The 17,333-nt window shown below is 37.1% G+C and overlaps 1 protein-coding gene across 3 annotated transcripts in view; it reads right to left on the reverse strand.

Moving 5' to 3' along the window:
- The window catches only part of SORBS2 (sorbin and SH3 domain containing 2), a 232,010-nt gene that overhangs the window by 98,081 nt on the left and 116,596 nt on the right, over window positions 1-17,333 (reverse strand). The window contains exon 3 of one of the 3 annotated variants that reach the window (XM_069855894.1): window positions 932-1,097. The exons of the other annotated variants lie outside the window; for them this stretch is intronic. The gene's annotated coding sequence lies outside the window, so the exon portion shown is untranslated. The remainder of the gene's footprint in view (window positions 1-931; window positions 1,098-17,333) is intronic. 3 annotated transcript variants of the gene reach the window in all.

Here is a 17,333-nt window from a genome sequence, read left to right on the forward strand (position 1 = left end):
CCTTAAACATCAATCATTGTAACATCTATGCATGTCAAACAAATTAACTTTGGGTCAGAAAGCCACTGTATCCTCACTGAAGTGATAAAAGGACTAAAGATTAAGATTTCAATAACTCTGGGTAACAGAAGAGACTTTGGTTCCAACTGGTCAGAAAACTTCGAACATTAAGAGCGCTAATCAAATTCCCCCTTCATTGCAACTGCGTGCTTAGCACTTTCACAGATCAGAGGTTTGCGCCAGGCACGCAGCCAACATAGAACAAAGTTTGGAATCACCCATGAGGCAGCTGGGCACCTGTACAGCACTGCTGAGCATGGCTGGGCACTTCAGTACAAGCTGCCTCCCAGCCAGACACAGGCTGGAGGTTCCTGTGCTCTTCCACAATAAAATGCAATGCCTGCTACCACAGGAATAAGCAGCAGGGGCACAAACCAGGACAAGTATTCAGCCTCCTATTTCATTACCCTCCACAAGGCAAACTGTGTCAGCATATGGAAGAAGGATCCTGAAGAGCTTATTACCTGACTCCATTCCTTACCCAAACCTACTCCCGGATTCCAACAAGGAGATCCAGCCTGTGCTGTGGATGAGGCCACAGGTTAGCAGAAAGAAGCAGATATAAAACTACTGAAATAACTGCATCTGCACGGAAGGAACAAACTGCAGCAAAGGTAGCTTTAACTCTGGCATTTCCTATCCACAGCTTTCGCAATGCTAATGTAAATTTTTCTCTTGGCACCTTTCAGATTTTCTTTCCTTCTGAAGGCAAAAGGAAATACTGGAGTCTCAGTATCTGGCTCCACAGGGACACCTGAATCATTTTTCTAGAAATCAGCAGGCAAACCTCTGCCTTTTTCAGCAGATGAAGTTAGGCAGCCACAGGAAGCTTTCAGCTCTCAGCCCCAGATTCCTTCCTGGCCAGTCTTACCTTCGTCTGTTTAACTCACTTAAATCCCAGCTTTCCTGCCACAGCCCTCCAGACCAAACTCCCCATTCCCTTGTCAGAGGCTATTTGTCACAGTCTATTGCTCTTATACCCCTCAGTCTTCCAAACAGGCAGTCTTTTCCTCTTCAAAGACTGTTCTATAGTGGGTCTGAAAGAAAGCAAACACCATCACCTTATTTTCAGCTTGCTCTAGCATTCATTGCAGTAGCAATTACATGAATAGTCCACTCATTCCCTATACTACCCCTGGCACTCAGAAGCGTTCAAGTGCTCAATTCTAATTTTCTGTTCATGTGCAATAGGAATGCATCTTCAGATATTCGCTGTTGCCAAAACTCTACTGAGCAGCTGCAAACAGATTTTTTCAGAGGCACACAGTTTTTGCAATGGGAGGTAAAAGTTGCATTCCTAAAAAAAACAGTGTTAAAATTTATGACCGTATTCTACCCACTAAGCCCTAACCTTGCCAACCCACAGATGACTAGAATTTTTAATGTGAACAAAATTATTACATTGTAGAATAATGACCTCTAGCTTTTCAAACAGGACCTTAAAACGGGAAATTATGAATGACTTCAGTAATAATACATACTATCAGTCCATGCCAGCTAGTTTGAGTTTAATAATGCAGTTCTAAATAAAACACTTCAGTATTTTGAAGGTTTAAGACAAGGTCTGTTTCATTAGAATAATGACTTGGTGCCTGTCTTGCTTTCTAAACCACCTAGTAATATTTTGCCAAGAGTATGTCCTCAGGTGTGCTGATGCCAACAGGAATCCTCAGTTGACTGAGAGGGTTTAGCATTGCTCCCATATGAAATGTTACTTTGAGATTATCAGAATAATTTAAAATGTACCTGCAGCAGCCACAGACTTAATGCTGCCACAAGTGCTATTCAGGGCTCAATGTTCTGCATTGTAAATGCCACTCAACTACTTCATGGAGTGCTAGCATATGAGATGGTATCTGCTTCATGAAAATGTGTAGATCATTTGCATGCCTTGCAGTAACACCAGCTATACGGCATTATCAAGTGCAGTGTGAATAACAAAATGAGGATAGATATCATAAGAGGCATGATAGAATATTTTCCTTTTTAAACTACTCCTCAGTTTACTTATTACTATTATTAAAATTATGTCCTCAGCTTAATCTAGTATATATAATATTTTAATGCTATTTTTGCAGCATTAGGCTTTTAAATTTTTTTATTTCAAATTGGCAACAGTAAGTGCCTTAGCAGATGTTCTCAGTTCCCACATACTTAATTATAGTTTTATAACTACTGTCACCTACCATACCGTGCACTGCAGTGTGTCATTTTAAAAGCCACTGTTACTCGTTCATGAAATACCTCTTCTACAAAGAGCACAACTGATTTCAATTTTATGTCAACCCACGCTCATGTGACAAGGAGACAGGCTTCAACTTTAACACATGTATTTCACATGAATGTGTACAAGCTAACATGGTGGCACACCAATTTTGTTTAGGAATGTTCAGAAAAAGGAAATATAATTAAGGTAAATGACATTCCATTATTGTAATTAATACACTGGTGGTCAAGTGTCTTAACAAGTTACAGTAACTTTTCCTCTAAAGAGCTATTTCAAATAGCTTGAAAAATGGAAATTTAATTGCAAAGAACTCTCATTACCAAAAAGATAGAAAGACTGAGAAAGATAGGCAAGATTATTACCTCTCTGTTGCTTTCACCCCCAACTGTATGAAAATCAGAAATTTTAAACAAGGTTCAGACCTTCCTTATCCTGATTACTGATGGGAACAATGTTTGCTTCAATACTGTTGTGGCAGCCTGTCACCTCCTCCTTTCAGCTTAGTCATGCAAACAAACACAAGACTTTTGTCAGGAAGAAGTGTTGGGGTGCTCTGGCAGTTCTTGGCTTGCACAGTAGGTTTTTGGGGTGCTTCTCAGCACTCATAAAGTACAGAGACTATCAAGCTGAAGCAGCATCTCAGCAATCCTCACAACAGAGTACAGAATCTTTAGAGTTACCATTTTCAGATTCTTCTGCAGGCAGGAGAGTAATGCTAACAAGATCTGCAGACCTAACTGGTAAAGTTTCAGTTATCTTACAAGAGGTAGTCCTATACAGGAGATTGGTAAAATTTTAAACATCTCTTAAAAGTCATGGGGCTATAGGCATGAAAACATGGTAACTGTTTTCTTCATCAGTAAGTTCTACTTCTGCTTTTTAATGATTTTTGTATTTAATAGTCTGGCTTACAGCAACTTTATTTAGAACTTTGTTATCTCACAACCATTCAATTCCACAAAGTACATTTTTTTAACTTTATTTGCATTTAAAAATGTATAAACACTCACGTGAAATAGTAAGACAACTGTATGGCAGACAAATAGACAAGTAAGCTGCTTCTTTCTAAAAACACCAAACCAATCACTCAACATTCAAAGGACCATCATAAAATCAGATCTAAGGATTTTAGTGACTTAATTTATTAACTAATTTCACCTGAACTTCCTGAAGGAAAGGGAAAAGGGTTTAAAACCAGTCTACTTATTTTTAAAAATACATCTTTTTTTCTCCAGTAAAGAAATTATGCTAAGTAGTATTGAAGTTGCCTGTAGTTGTGAAATAGCTATCTGTGAAGAGCTGTCAACTTAATAAAGGTAATGAACTGAAAACACAATTGCTTTTTCATTCCTTACAGCAGTAGCTGGTGCAGCTTACTAAACAAAGCACACAAGAATCCAGAAGCCTAAAAAAAGGTTAGTATTTTTTAATGTAAAAAGCTGCTTTAATATCTCCACAGAGCTGTCATCTTACAATTGGTCCCAGGTGATGTAAAACCTTCATTTCAGAACAGTAACATTTGAGATACTAAAATGTTCATTCTCACATTTAAATGAAATGGAATCAGAGCACTTCCAATCAAAAAATGAACTAATTCTTAAAGTCTATGTTAAGCAGAGCACAGTATGTAGGAATCAATTTGCTTTTGAAAGGAAATACTTGACCAAAACAGATTGATGTGCTGATTTCTTTTTCAAATAATTAAAATTGAACTGGTCTACTTCTTGAGAAACTAACAGCTTTAGAGAATAAGGGAACTGTATTTTAGCTGATGCACGTCTAGTTTCTTCCTATCACACGCTCTTGCTGAATTCTCTAAATCCCTTCCTTCAGTGCTGTAATCTTTTTCATACTCAGTTTTCACCAATGACACTAACCCCACACTGTCACATTTTCCTGACACCTTATCCTCCTTTCTGAAGGCCAATCTCAGAAAAATTTTCTCCTCTCTCCTTGCTCTAAGTACCATCAATGGCATTGAGATCAGAAGTTCCTAAATAAAGTCCTTTCATCTCAATTCTATGACTCTAAAGACATCTGTCTGCTTGCTGGTATTTTGGCTATAATTTCATACCATTATGCCATACCCCTTGGAAGTCCCCCCCTCTAACTTAACATCATTTATGTTTCTAAAGAACAGATGCTTCTTGTTTGTAAGATTATTGTTAATGAACACTAGATGTATCTCTTGATGAGGTCAGAATTACCAACCAAACCCAATGTTTCATAGAAAAATGCTGTTTCCTAAAACAATTACTGTAAAAGAGCAGCAATTCAGGAAAATGTTTTAGCACCTGAGTGGCAAAATTGTTGAGAGAGTTTGTTTAGACTTTTTTTTTTTTCCAAAAATGACATATTTGAGTTATAGACTAATCTAAGTTTTCATTTAGAAATATGTTAGTTTACAGTAAATTGTTTCAGGAAATCAACACAAACTAAGTGTTTCAGAAAATTATCTTAACCGAATCTTTCCATTCACAGAAATTTGACACAAACATTCAGTTTTGATTTGCTTAGGAAGTCAGTAAAACCTCCTGAAATTCCAATACAACTCCTGTAAAGCAAGGTAACAATTTTCTATGAACTCCACTCAGCTCTGTAGCTTTGCCCTGTGATTCACCTCAGTTTAAATACTCATACAGCAACAGTACTTTGCCTTCAAGCATGTTTTAATGTGCAGCATTAATTACCTCGAAGAAACCAGGAGACAAACATCAGATTAAAGTGAACAGAAGCTTTGTACTTTTCTCCTACTCACTTCTGCTGTATACCTCTTACTTATAATAATTTCTACTTCCTTAAAAAATAATTTGAAGTATCTGGTTTCATGGTCATGCTTCATTTTTAAAGACCTCGTACACTGTGGTATATTGTTTTGAATTTGTTATCTTTTGATATAGCACATAAAAATCTAACTTTACTCATTCTTTACTTTGGGAAAGGACATCTACTTTGTATGTGTTTTCTAACTAATAATTTTAAGTGGCTTTGTCACACCATTTTTCAGTGTAGTTATTTTATTATTTCTTACTAAAGAGACACCTGTGCTCACTACTTTACAGAATAACGCAAAACAGGCTGTCTCAACACAACTGCTATAATGAAAGACAGTACACAGATAAATCATTTGTGGTAGAAATTTTTATATCGCACTGTAAGCCAATGCTAAAACCAAAAAACTGTGAGTATTTTGGAATGCTGTCACTCTGAACTAAAGAGGAAAAAATAGGGGGATACATGCATTCTTAGATTGCTTTGAGTACTGCTATCAAATTTGATCCATTGGTCATATTATAAAAGGAAACAATGCCACTTCATAAAATTCTTATGAGGTGTGAAGCCTCAGTATTTTTAAATATTCATTCCATCTTATTAAAGACATTAGAATATTCATCAGATAAACAGAATATTACTTCCATCTTTGGCAACCGCTTAAAAAATTATGTTGGTAAAGAGGTATACTGCACAATCAACTATATCTTGTCAAACCTCTCCGTTATTCACAATTATTTTGTATACTAAATGAGACCAGAGATCCATAAAAATATGAAAAGTGGGTACTGAATAGAGGATAATTAAGTACACATTTGAAAATGAAACCACTGGCAGCTATTAAAAATAACTGTCCAGACACAAATCCTTGCTGTAAGAAGCTCCCAAGCCACTTGTAATTGGAATTTCAGGGGAAGTATTCATGAAAGGATTACTTCAACCCTGCCTTACTCATACCTAAACCACTCACAGAGATGGTATGTGATTAGACGGAATTGATCCAATGTACCAGTATTCTTGTTTTGCACACATTGACGCTTGTTTAGAGTTAAGTACTACCCCTTCTGTCCAATGAAAAGTATAAAAAAGTTTGCATTTCCATTTCACCTGTCAGAACTCTAGGATGGAAGAAGGCTGTTGCACTGGAGCATTGTAGTTGGGGCAAGGGGTGAAGTCATATTAAATTCTCAAGTGTTTCTCAGTGGTCTCCTTCTTTGTCTTTTCATTTAAACTTCTGATCCTAGGTGAAGTACAAGTCCAGGACAGATCCCCTTAATAAACCAAAGAATTGATTCACAAAGCTTCAGCAAAATGATTATGCATATTGGATACACACATTGCCCTTGAAAAGATGCATCAAAGAATCTGAGAAACTTAAGGTCCTCTCCCTCATAACAACTAAATGAAGGCATCAACATCCAAGCCTACCAAGAACCTATGATAGTGAGAAGTAGGCATTCTCAAGAATAACCGTTGCATCATAAAATATTCTGTAGTGAGCTTACTGTACTTCCTGAGGTTTCAGAAAGTGAACCAGCCGGTCAATCAATTAAATAAAAAGGGGCACAAAATCAGGTTTTATATACATTATTTTGGTGAAAACAGTCTTCATGCAAACAAATCCTTCTCCTTCCTATTGCTAGACTTTAATTAGTGCCAGTTCAAGATGTTTGGATTTATTACTCATTTGCCCAGTAAAAAAACCCTGCAATTCTCAAACAGAAGTCACATTCAAGAACATTTTATAACTAGACACGGTAGTAGATGTGGCTACATCCTTTCTGGATATCTAAGGAAAGCTACAAGACGGATCTGTGCTCTGGTACAGGAATGCTCTGTACTTACTTCAGCTGAGTGACATCAGCATAAACAAAAATAAGAGCGGAATATAAGGCCTTATGAATATATCAGCAGTGAATTATTAACTAGGGCTATGCCATCCAAAACCCATTGATTTATTATGAGGCGCACAAAGTCTGAACCAGCAAATGCTTCTGAATATTAAGTGAACCAGAACTGTAGGTTTCAAGAATGAGTATCTGTTTCCTTGTGCCCTTGGCACTCCCATTTGCACTGAATATCGTATTGTCTCTCATGGAGAGTACTGGTTGGCAAGCACAACTCAATCCAGCATCTTTAGAGACTGGATGACTTGCCTCAGTTCAATAGATTGTAGAAGTAATGACATCAGATGAAGCTATGGCCTAGCTCATGAGCAAGAAAAACATATACATGCACCTCAGTCTTATCCTCCTTCACAATTAATTGGCTGCAGAAAATACCTATTATATACCACATTTCTAGTGCATATCATGCAAACCTCTTCTGAATACCTGCACTTGGGCAAAAGCTGCCCCTGTGTGCATAAAATCTCTTCTTTTCCCTAAGCATATAGAACTAAATGCTGCATGTTGGATTCCTGCAAGGACAAGCCTTGCACTTAGCGTAAGCATGCTAAGTCCCCTACTTTTCTTCTAAAAGTAAAGAAACTATGCTTAAACTTGAGGGCCTCAAAATTACACAACAATAGTATATCAACCTCATTTAAATAGTAAGTAATCAATGCTTAAATGAATTGAGAGTAAAAAGTGAGCCAGAGTTAATATTGTCCAAATAGGCATTTATTAACAATAACAAAGAATCCTACCCCAAACTAATATGAACCATTTTCTTTAACACTCCTGTGAATGTCTGTTTGTCCTCTAGTCACAGTTCTTTTCTCTGCCTTCTAGCCTTAGAAACAGTAAAGAATGTAAATACTTCCTGCTGTTTCCTCAGCTGTTATAAACCAGTGCAGTTCAACTGAGGTCAATGGTGCCCCCTTACTCTAGTTTTGGGTCCATCCCCTCACTCATCATGCATTTATCAGAAAATGTTTCAGACAAAAAAGCACTGTGTAAATAGACTTTACACGCTACAGAATTTTGTTTACCACTTAGGACACTGAACATAATACAGGCTTTCTTGTTTTTTAATTTAAATCTGGAAAGTCTATGGAAATGTGGACTACTCCTACTCATTAATAAGTCACCTATGACTAAATGGCTACACTTAATGTTCTTGGATAAACGACAATTTGTAGTGGCCTGTCAATATGAATGGAGAACTATGTATATTATTGTATTACTATACAGCAAATGCAAAGTGACAGAACAACTATTACCATATAAAAGTTCTACCTTTCTTCCTAAAGGAAGCACATACAGGACATACATGTGATATCTTGAGTGTTGCCATACGAGAACTTTCTTGTTGAAGCACCATGAAGCAGATGCAAGCTGTTCACTGGCTCTAAAATAATTACTGGGTATTGTCATTTAAGATACTTCACGATTTTGGTTTCTGATAAATACACTTATATCAAGGGACAGCATTTGCATTAAATTCTTATACACACAGCGCATTCAGTGATTTAATACAAGTTCTATGCTTTTTTACATGCAAATACCTTGACTCACCCTGTTATGAAATTCAGGTGACCTATGTCAAAAATGCTGCAACTATCAAGAAGTTTCAGAAAGCAATTTTGTCACCTTTCTTTCACATACATCAATCAAGATTTTAGTATGGTTTACAGGAGCCAGATACATTGTATATATCAATGATTATAAAATCCATGCAAATTTCTTATGCTGGTTTAACCTTCTCCCAATGGGGAAGTACTATTTCCATACTGCCAAATATATCTAATGATTTCCTAGCTTCACAACATGCACACAGCCTGATTCAGAGGCAAAGCATCTTTATTTGTGCTCCCTCAAAGCAACAAAACCTATCACACTTTTTTTCCCCACTAAATATACGATTCCACAACTAAGGATTTATATTCAGTTAAAAGAGTAAATAATGCAGCTTTTAACTGAATGCACTGAGCACAGTTGTATAAATAGGTCCCTGAAACACGAGCAAGGCTCCTGCATTGCTACGCTGCATCAACTTTTATTCCTAAAAACCTAGCCACAGTAGCTTATTTTAAGAAGTTTATCTGTACATTTAAAATAGAAATTCACTCTTTTTATGAGCTAACTGTTACCATCATATCTACAAATCTGAATCAGCTCTTGAGGACTTCACTGATAAAACCATTATTGTACTGAAGTAACCAAGACTGATATTGTTGCCTGTTACATAAACATCACCTCATATACAAGTAAACAGTACCTTTTTTTTCCCCCAATGGGAGGATGAAAAGCTCCCCCTCCACTGATCGCAATCACTTATCTGTGAGAATTTTCATAGTATATATGAGCTGATAAGCTATTTAAAAAGATTCTGTGTCAAAAAGCCTCACAACATCTGCCAAACTAAAGAACTCTAAGAAACTTCAGATGGTGAGAGTCACAGAAAAGCAGTCCTACCTTTGTCAAAACAATACATTCAAAATTTTCCTTACAAAAAGTAACACACCATAGGTCTCCCGAGTTCATAATCCATCCTCACAGTAGCAGGAAGGTTATCAAACCACTTGCTTCTTTCTCCTAGAATGCTAGGCTAGGTGAATATAAACCTAAATTGTAATGAACTGCCACACTTAACACGTCTCAGCTAACTATGTTTAGCAACTATTTAATTTCACACAGTTTTGCATGTATGACTCATGCGCAAAGAGGATGGACATTAACGCTGATAAGTCACACTGTTTTCAGCCACCACTGTTTGGCTTCTGTGGAACATTTTGCAGGCTGCTGTCCCACACAGAGCAGATTTCCTTGAAGTACGACAGCAGGAAACAAATCTGGGTGTAGCTGGACAGGCAGTCATTGTTTTGAGCTTCCACTGGATGTAGAGCTAGCGAGTCGTTCAGAGGTCAGACCATCACAGCGTCCCACTGGCTGCACAGTGCTACCCTACTGCATGTTTGACTCATTTTTGCAGCTCTTGTAGCTGTTTCCAGGCAGACAGACACGGAAATATTGAATAACAGAGAAGGCAGGCAGTGGTTTTATAAGTAATTTTCTCTGCATTGTTTTTGATGAGACTTTTTAAAAGGCATTTGAGAAAAGCCTGTAAAATTCTTGGGGGGAAAAGGTGGTAATTTTGAAATATGAACTAACTCACAGTAGCCACAAGGGACAATATAGAGCACATGCTAACAAACTTCTCACTATATTAATTTAGACTGCTAAGGCTTCCTTTCAACAAATCATCTATAAGGGATCTCAGAATAAGTTAACTGTATGGCTTTAGGTACTGGACTGCAGATATAGGGTACATGAACCCATTTCTCAACATGAGAAAAAAGAATCAGTATGGACTCTGGCAAAGTGTCTTTGTGTTAAATACATGAAACAAAATATTTTGCAAGAAAGCATAAAAAAAATGCTTGCCAGAAATTTTGTATTGAACTTTCTAGAATTTTATGTGCCTTTGGCACAAAAAACAGGTTACCAGTCTTATAAGTTTGGCTCCTTATTAAAAAATAAACTTGCCCTGAAACTAAGTACAGCTGGTTTTTTTATGGGTCAATAGGCACCTTGGCAACAGTACCAAAGAAATCCAAGTTCATGGAGGTCACCAGACATGTGAAGTTGCTGATACAGTGGAGGGACACCTCAAATCCTGGAGTTATATTCTGACAGGAACCTCAAGAAACTCTGCAAACACGAAGTCCTGCACTAGGGATGGAATAACTCCATGCGGCTCATACAGCCTGGGGAGTAGCTCTGCAACATAGGATACGGGAACCAAGGTGGACATGGAAAAGAATAAAAATCTGGCATGATTACTAGCCCCTGACATCACGTACAATCCTACCTGGATTGATCTGAGCATTACAAGAATTTTAGTATTCCAGGCCATATGGGCATATCCAGTTAAGAGTAAATTTAGAAAAATTTCCGTTCTCCCGTGTAAAGGCACATACATACATTGGCCATGCTTAGACAAATAGCTTTGAGGCTCATGTTCAACATCTCTAGCTAATTTGTTACCTGGCAGTTACCACATCATGTGAACATCTCACATTTCAAGCAGTAACACAGAAAGGCAAATGGCCAGGGATATAACAACTACCCTAGCTAGTTTTTCACTATACACTTTCACAGGGAATTTGTGATGAAAGGAGCCTGGTTATTTTTTTGACAGTGACTATTCTTTCCATTTATTAATGTAACCCCTCCAAAACCAAAACCACCCACAAACTGGTAGCTGAAAACAGATGAAAGCTTACATCAAAGCAAAACATGACTAAAACACAGGCCTGAAGTTGTTGTCTTCATTTCAGTAAACACATGTAAAGCAATTATTAATGACGAAGTTAATTTGGTCTAGCTTTTAGAAGAGAACATTGAGCCTGTTTTAATTGAGGGGGGAGTTACATTTTTTCAGTCTGCTAAAACAATGCTTCAGCTAAGCTAGAGGAAGACTAAACACATTACAAGTGATCACATACATTTGAAAGCAGCAAAGTTAGAAATAGATAGTTTAACTCCTTTTCCTTTTTCTCAGTAGAACTGTCAAATGTTTTAACTCAAAGTTCCTCTACCCATCAGCTGGGATCAGTTTGCTCATTGATGTATGACTTGATTTTTTTTTTCCCATGGGACCTATTTGCTGCCGTATGTTCAGCCTTTACATTTGCGTTCTTCTGTTGTGACTAAGGCTATCTCTTCCCTAAGAGAGAGAGAAAAAAATAATATCCAAACCATTTCAAGTCTTCCTGACATCTCCATTTTTACATCTGTCCCTAGCTACTGAAATATTAGTGGGAAAGCCAACTATTGCACAAACTACACTCCAAGATATAAAACCGATACATACCTGTATTAACTTGCTCTCAATAACTGAAGAGTTACTCAATTACCTTTACAGGATTTTGCAAAGCTCACAAACATTGACATTAGTGGCAGCTAGAAGGATAGGCACCTTTTCAACATTCTATTTTGTGGTTATCTGCATTTTTAGCTAATTACATATCTTGAAACAATTGTCCTTGTTAGTTCCAATGAAGAACATAGCAGAGTAGACAGTGTTCTCACCCTTTATTGTGCTTTCACACAGCTGTGCCCAATAGGCTTTTTATGGAGAATTAAGATTCCTGGAAATCTCTTCTTAAAAAAAAACCAAACAAACTGTTTTGAGCCTCCAGGTACTAATAACATACACCTAGGTACTGTAGTTATTAACTGACCAGATGTAGGTCTGTCATTTTGCAATGCGAAATATGAAATCATTTTTCAGTACATACCAAACATTAAATTCTACCAGGATCATCAGACCATAATACATGTCAAAAATTCATAAGCTAAACACCTGTTTTGAATTTTTCACAATTCCACAGTCACTGTCAGCCTGATTAGTTCTACTATCCAGGAAACAAAACTATTTTTTCTGTTTTCAGTCTTCTTAGATCTAGATCTCAGCACTTAATTAAAACCAAGAAAATTTTAGGCAGGCTTTTTAGATAGGCCTTGTGCTATGCAATTACCTTTTAATGGAAAAAAATCAGCAGGAATCCCTTGCCCTTGGACTAGTCCTGCGAGTACTACAAATGCCTACTGGTACCATGCGTGTCTAATTAGATGACTGTGGGTCCTGTTCAGAAACATCCCCAGCTTGTATAAGTGCAAATCTCTTTTTGTATGCAAACAATTGCTTCATGAGATTCATTAAGCCCTTTCATTAAAATCTTTTCATACTGCATGTACTAAGAGGAAGTGTTCAGATCTTACTTGAGAAAGGTGTATCAGAAAGTTCCAGTCCCTCACAATTTTAAAAGTACACAAAAGAAAAAGCAGGGTAACATGTTTTGAATTTTTACTTTCTCATGAAAGAAAAAATAAAGCCAATGCAGAGGAAGGCCACAAAGCACCAGACACAAGATTACTGGTCATGCTAGGATATGTATGCTTATTATTTTATAATTTGCTTTCCTTCCCAGAGTAAATACTGAACCACAGAAAAGGTATTAGACTCCAAGTACTACAGAAACTCTATAGCATCACCTGACAGTCTCAAATAATGGCATAATTTACAATGGCTCTAGCAATTTCCGGACTTTTTTGTTTCATGGTATACAATCACTTCACCAAACATTTTCCATAAGCAAGCATCAAGCAAGCAACACAATGCTTCCTGACATGCCAGCCAAAGACAGATGAGCTGAAGGAAATGGCAGCAAAACACTGCTCCTGCCTTGCCCATAGCATTCATCGCTCAAGCAGCACAGTGCCCAAGAAGATTATCTCCTTTAAAAGGCACAGCAGCCTCAGCTTGTCTTAGTACTTTGACTGCAGGCATCTTCCGCTGAAGATCCACCTTTCCCTAACAGAATAGGTAGGCAAAGAGGGTACTTTAGAGCTGGATAATTGAAAAGCCCAAAGCAAATTTCCTTTGCTGTCTTAAGACAGATGAGGCTGTTACGCTTCTTATAAGCCATATCTAAAGGACACAAAGGTCCCAAAATAAACTTTAATTTCCACAGGTTCTCAAAAGAGGACACTGTAGCTTCAAGGCTCTGTACTAATACTACGTCATGCTGCTATGTTATATTATGATGCCATAACACCCACAGTACTGAGGCTGCATCTGTTCTGAGGCAACAGCAACATAATACTGTCTTGGGCTTCTGCATCTTCTCTGTTAGGCATCTTGCAGTCCCACTGTGGCTGCCAATCGATTGGGCACAATACGTGGAATTCATACGCAGAAGAAGGAGGCCAAGGGTGAGATTTGCTCCCAAAGTGATAAAAAGAATTAGCAGCCTAAGAACTGTGTACTGATCAAATATACCCTGATTACAACGGCTCAGTGAAATAAGAATTGTTCCAAATGACAACAGTTTGCTAACAGGAGACCATACGCAAGAAGTTGAGAAATCAAGAAAATTAAGGCAAAGAGAAACTACTGCCTTCAAATAATTTTTTAATTACCAACTGTGTTGATGTATTCCCCATTACAGACATTGCTATGGTGTATTTAGTACACATGGATGCTGGGCATAGTGTAGAGGAATTCAGTTTTCCAATTTAAATATCTGAAGTTGTAATACTGGCTAATACCACATCTGCGGTAGGTTTCCACTTTTAGCTTTCTCGTTCAAAAATATTAGTGCTTTGATTGCAAGTCCTTAATATATACTCACAACATCCTTTGCGTTCTGTGAGATATAAGCACATGCTTTTCTGTATAAGGATGGGATTATTCCCAAGTCGAAAGTAAGCGTGTACTGTAGAAGTGTACTAAATGTATGCCTAAGGAAAAAAATCCTCCCATTAAACTGATTTCTAGCACTGATTTTGCATATTAGAATGCAGGCATTTTTTTTTTTCTTGCATACAGTAAACTGAGGGCAGTTAGCTTATCTTAAAAGCAGCCTAAAATTTTTTTTTCTCACTATTGTATGAACTGGAAAAGCAGCTTTAACTCTGCAGCTTTACAATGGAGCAAGGTCAGGGATATTTTTATACTTTCTGCTGTGTCAAGCATTTTATACACATTATTTCTTTTCTCTAATTCATTACAAAAACTTTCACTGCCAGTATTTTTTTCCATATCTAGCCACAAGACATTTTGTTTTCTAAGAATAAACAATATTTCAGTTTATAAAAATGTCAGTCAAACCCCCTGACATCAACATATCTTTATATAGTAAAAGCACCCAAAGCCTTCTTGTCTGGTATGTGGTTACAAAGGGGCAGACCTGTTAGGTGGGAACCTATAAAGTCAGATTTCCCTATATACTTGATGGGTAGAAATTCCTAGTGGAAGCCACAAGATTGTTTTTCCTTTGCTTCTTTTCTCTTTTTTTCCTGTTTGCATTAAATGAGAACTAATTTATACCTTTGACCCCTATTATAATGAATACAGCTGCTAATGCAAAAGAATCCTGTTGATACCGTATTAAATTTGCATTTCCAGCTGGAGTCAGAGGAGTCAGCCATCAGAATAATAGAAGTCAGAGCATCACACGAGGTGGGGTAGGGAGCTTGCAAATTAACTGTCAAGTTGAATAAAAGAATTATGATTTATGAAGCTGGCAGTTACCATTTGATACTGCATCACTGATCATGTCTTATGGTAAAGTTTAAATGCTGTTAATACTGAAAAACTGTTTGCACCTATTGCAAAACAGAAGCAATTAAAAACCTAAAACAAGCCTAACCTCTGAATTCAGAAAAGTGCGAGTCTTCCTCTCAGAGTAATAAAGATGTTATGCACTAAAAGGTTAGTAATTTATTTTAATGCTATTAAATATATGGCACAGCATAATAAATGGTTTCTAAAGCCAAACATCGTGCATATTGTGGGCTATTTGTGGCTCTACAGCTATTCTCTCCTCACAAACAACTAGCAGTAGTTTTACAAATGAAGCATTTAACATGCACAAGAAAGTAAATGAAATCACACCAAATACTATGTAGACTATTATATTAGTATATTTTATGCCCATAAGCTCTCAAAAAGAAAACCCTTTGCTAGTGTTTTGCATGGTCTGCCTCACTTCTGCAACATTAAAGGTTGCATTTATGGTAATAGGAAAAGAAGACAGCAGATGTAGGTGAAGGTGTCTGGCTCAGTTGAAGAGCTGACAAAAAATATCATTTTCTTCAGACCCTCCCCCCATTTTATTTCACACACAAAGTATCTGCAATACCAAGAAACTCACATCATCAATGACAAGATGACAAAACTTCAGCACTGAACAGGAATGGCTTGCCAAGATTTTATATTATCTGCCTTTGATAAATTCCAAATGCCAGATTTTGTTGATATAGTCACTTTTATCCAGCCTCTTATTTTGAACTCCTCTTACATACAGGAATTGCTCACTCAACATTTAAATGCCATGCCCTATAAACAATTAGCTGCATATTGACTGCTATTTCAAATTAAAAAATTGGTAGAAGTATACATTTCATAAGCAGAGCAAGTATTCTGAACAGACACCCCCTCTCTACCCTCTGCAATGGGTTAAGTAACAACACTTATAAAATATAGATGATGGAAAACTCAAGCCCTTGAGAGTACGAGATGATGGCACCATGCACAGCATATAGTATTTGTGAGAACAATGCACATAAACACAGCTCATTCTTTATATTTAGTATTTTTCTCTCTCATACAAGCTCAACTATCTTCTTGCACTGGATGACTTTTTGAAGAGAGGGAAAATGACGCATCTCCCCGCATACCACAGAAACACCAAAAGATTTGGGAATGTAAGCAAACGTGGCTGATTCCATGGATTCATAACAGTGACATTTCCTCTTAGTGTTCTGAATTTGTACTCCTTAAAAAGTATGAAAGAAATTAGTTTTTATTTAACAACTATATGCAATATTCAGTGAGATTAACTATGCTGAGATTCAACAAGGCTAAGTGCCAGGTCCTGTACTTGGGTGACAAGAACACCATGCAACGCTACAGGCTTGGGGATGAATAGCTGGAAAGTTGTCTGGCTGGCGGACCAGTTATCCCATGAGGTTAAAAGTCATTTCAACTGAACTGTATCTCAGCAGAATCAAGTCTTATTCGAATATCTAGCACATGATTGTATCTATTCCATTAATCACTTGCAAGGTTTGTGGAATCATCTGAATTTATATATAACTTGCCAACATAGGGTATTTTGTACAGTAGCAAATGGAAATGTACAGCTTACTCATACTTTTAAGAGTAGTAATTCACTTCAGTCTTCAGCTTTTATTTCTCTTTATGTTCGGGAACTTAATGTCTCTTTGACTGTATATCACAAACTATTCATTTCCTATCAACTAGTTCATTGTGCAGCTCAAAGCATGTCAAAGTCATATTTTTATGCCAAACCATACCTGTAGCCATGAAGGTGGCATGCAGGCCTTCATTAGCCACATTGAGCCATGCAGAATATTACCAATACCTAGTTGAATAACCTGTTTTAAATCAATGCAGTATCTAAGACGCTCTTTCTAGAATACATAAGAAAAAAAAAAAAGAATTTAAACCATTATGGCTTGACCATGCTAAATATTCTGTCCGATAGCTTCTTTCATATTAAAAACCAGATTCCCTTCCCAAGTTGTAATAATTGGGTCTCATTTTGGGACAGCCTCCACCCAGCCCATAGATAAGTACCCCTTGTTACATACAACAATGTGCCCTCACTGTTTTTCAGATGGTCATAGATTAAAGTAAGTGATAAAATTTGCATATGAACCAAGAAAAGTCACATGTAAATTCTGTACTTGGGTAAACAGGAGGACCAGCATGCCAGAAATTATTTATGCAATTAGTATCACATACATGAAATGATGCATATAATTATAGGCCACGTGTGAAAACACATGCTGTGCCT

The sequence above is a fragment of the Phaenicophaeus curvirostris genome, chromosome 4, assembly GCF_032191515.1.
Source record: "Phaenicophaeus curvirostris isolate KB17595 chromosome 4, BPBGC_Pcur_1.0, whole genome shotgun sequence".
NCBI lineage: Eukaryota > Metazoa > Chordata > Aves > Cuculiformes > Cuculidae > Phaenicophaeus > Phaenicophaeus curvirostris.